The sequence below is a fragment of the Triticum dicoccoides genome, chromosome 3A, assembly GCF_002162155.2.
Source record: "Triticum dicoccoides isolate Atlit2015 ecotype Zavitan chromosome 3A, WEW_v2.0, whole genome shotgun sequence".
Taxonomy (NCBI): domain Eukaryota; kingdom Viridiplantae; phylum Streptophyta; class Magnoliopsida; order Poales; family Poaceae; genus Triticum; species Triticum dicoccoides.
The window spans coordinates 667442296-667445025 of NC_041384.1; the positions used below are offsets into that span (position 1 = coordinate 667442296).

Below are 2730 nucleotides of genomic sequence, written 5' to 3' on the forward strand. Positions count from 1 at the left end.
CTCTGACCCTCGTGGGCCACCCGTAAGGCGGTTTATGCCCTTCTTTCGCCGCAAGAAAGCTAATATCTGGATAGAGATCGTGTTAAAACTTCAGCCCAATCGGAGTTACGGATCTCCGGGAATATAAGAAACGGTGAAAGGGAAGAATCTGAGAACGCAGAAACAGAGAGAGATAGATCCAATCTCGGAGGGGCTCTCGCCCCTCCCACGCCATGGAGACCGTGGACCAGAGGGGAAACCCTTCTCCCATCTAGGGAGGAGGTCAAGGAAGAAGAAGAAGGCGGGGGGCTCTCTCCCCCTCGCTTCCGGTGGCACCGGAGTGCCACCGGGGGCCATCATCATCACCGCGATCTACACCAACACCTCCGCCATCTTCACCAACATCTCCATCACCTTCCCCCCTCTATCTACAGCGTACCACTCTCCCGCAACCCGTTGTACCCTCTACTTGAACATGGTGCTTTATGCTTCATATTATTATCCAATGATGTGTTGCCATCCTATGATGTCTGAGTAGATTTTCGTTGTCCTATCGGTGGTTGATGAATTGCTATGATTGATTTAATTTGCTTGTGGTTATGTTGCTGTCCTTTGGTGCCCATCATATGATTTCACGCGTGGATCACACCATAGGGTTAGTTGTATGTTGATAGGACTATGTATTGGAGGGCAAGAGTGACAGAAGCTTCAACCTAGCATAGAAATTGATGCATACGGGATTGAAGGGGGACCAATATACCTTAATGCTATGGTTGGGTTTTACCTTAATGAACATTAGTAGTTGCGGATGCTTGCTAATAGTTCCAATCATAAGTGCATAGAATTCCAAGTCAGGGATGACATGCTAGCAGTGGCCTCTCCCACATAATAGTTGCTATCGGTCTAGTAAAGTAGTCAATTGCTTAGGGGCAATTTCGCAACTCCTACCACCACTTTTCCACACTCGCTATATTTACTTTATTGTTTCTTTATCTAAACAGCCCCTACTTTTTATTTGCGTACTCTTTATTATCTTGCAAACCTATCCAACAACACCTACAAAGTACTTCTAGTTTCATACTTGTTCTAGGTAAAGTGAACGTCAAGCATGCGTAGAGTTGTATCGGTGGTCGATAGAACTTGAGGGAATATCTGTTCTACCTTTAGCTCCTCGTTGGGTTCGACACTCTTACTTATCGAAAACAGTTGCGATCCCCTATACTTGTGGGTTATCATGCCTAGTCATGAAATATCTAAAATACTCGAGACACACGATTAGTCCGCAAATACATTGTCATCAATCACCAAAACACCTTAGGGATAAATATGCCCTTACAATTCCATTATTGTATCAACATTTAAATTTAGACTTGTTCAAAACATGTCTGAGATTGATCTTTTTTCAAGATTTACATATTCTGAACCCAGATCAGCAAAAGAATTTTAAATCGGATCATTGGTTCAAAAGTTACAAGTGTTACAAAGTGTAGAATAAAACTAAAAGCATGAGTGAATGGACTGTGGGGTGAGAGAATAAAATATGTTGAGTGCAATAAAGTCTTGCTCCTAAATAGTGGGTGGGCCCCAACAATAAGGAGAAATCACATATGATAAAGAAAATGAGCAGAGTACTTCGTATGTGACCTGTACGTGAACGCATGGCGCAATGCAATTGGCTACCAGGACACTGGTTGAAACCGATTCCGCTAGAAAATCCTCTCTCTTGTAATAACATCTTATATTATGGGACGAAGGGGGTAGCAGTCAATGTTTTTCAGGGTCCAGTGCTTGATTGACTTTAGTTTAGTTTCATCAAATATTAGTACACGATATTAAGGGTCCAAAGATAGTAGCAACTTATTTGAGCAAGCATGCAAGCATATTCAAATCATGGGTATTAGAAATTCTACTCTTCCTGATATTTGAGAAAGGGCATTGTGATATTGAACAACCCCACTACCAATGTGTCTGTTATTTTCCAACTCAAATCTACTATTACTAATTTCGGTACTATGTGTCGCATATTTGACATACACTATGCTCATAGTCTCACAACATTCTCATCTACTTTTTGCAAAAGTTGTGTTACTTATGTGCATAGTGCTAGACTAATGTTGTTATGCTGCACTTGATAAAACGCTTAATAGGAAGAGATATTCCCATGAAATTTTGATCTAAATCTGCACATGATATTCCTATTAGATCCTAGAGTTCTTTAATCCTTGAAGCCGAAGTATGGGTTGGAGAGAGAAAATTGTTCCAAGAAGAGCAAGCTCCAACACAATAGCTCAGCTCTTTCAAAATCTAGTGAGGAGCTACTTAGTGATGAGATCACCCTTGGTTTGAAGAGAACACTGAAATTGTTGGACGTCATGAGTCCATCTAAGAAGATCAAACAAGTAGACTACAAACAAAGTCCACAACGTCTTAATGAATCATTCATATTTGTAAATTAAATACATCAAATCCCAAAATATGAACTCTTCCTTGTCGATTGTTCTTGCATTGGGTCATCAACCAATGGAGCAGAAACATTGTCACCAGAAGATTATTTAGCCTACTTTTCAGAAATTGCCTATTATACTACGATTGCATTGTTGTATTGTCAATTAATGCAATTATGCTTTTGTATTTGGTATTGTCGGTCAATACAATTATGGTTTTGTATTACGTGACCGATATGGAGAGTTCGGTCTTGGCTGAGTTCAGTAGTGCAAAAAAGAAGATGCGGGATTTTGTTGCTTCTTATGA

The 2730-nt window shown here is 40.5% G+C and overlaps 1 pseudogene; it reads left to right on the top strand.

The window, feature by feature from the left end:
* Positions 1 to 2435, top strand: part of LOC119272813 — a 37926-nt pseudogene extending 35491 nt beyond the window's left edge.
* Positions 2436 to 2730: the final 295 nt, after the last annotated feature.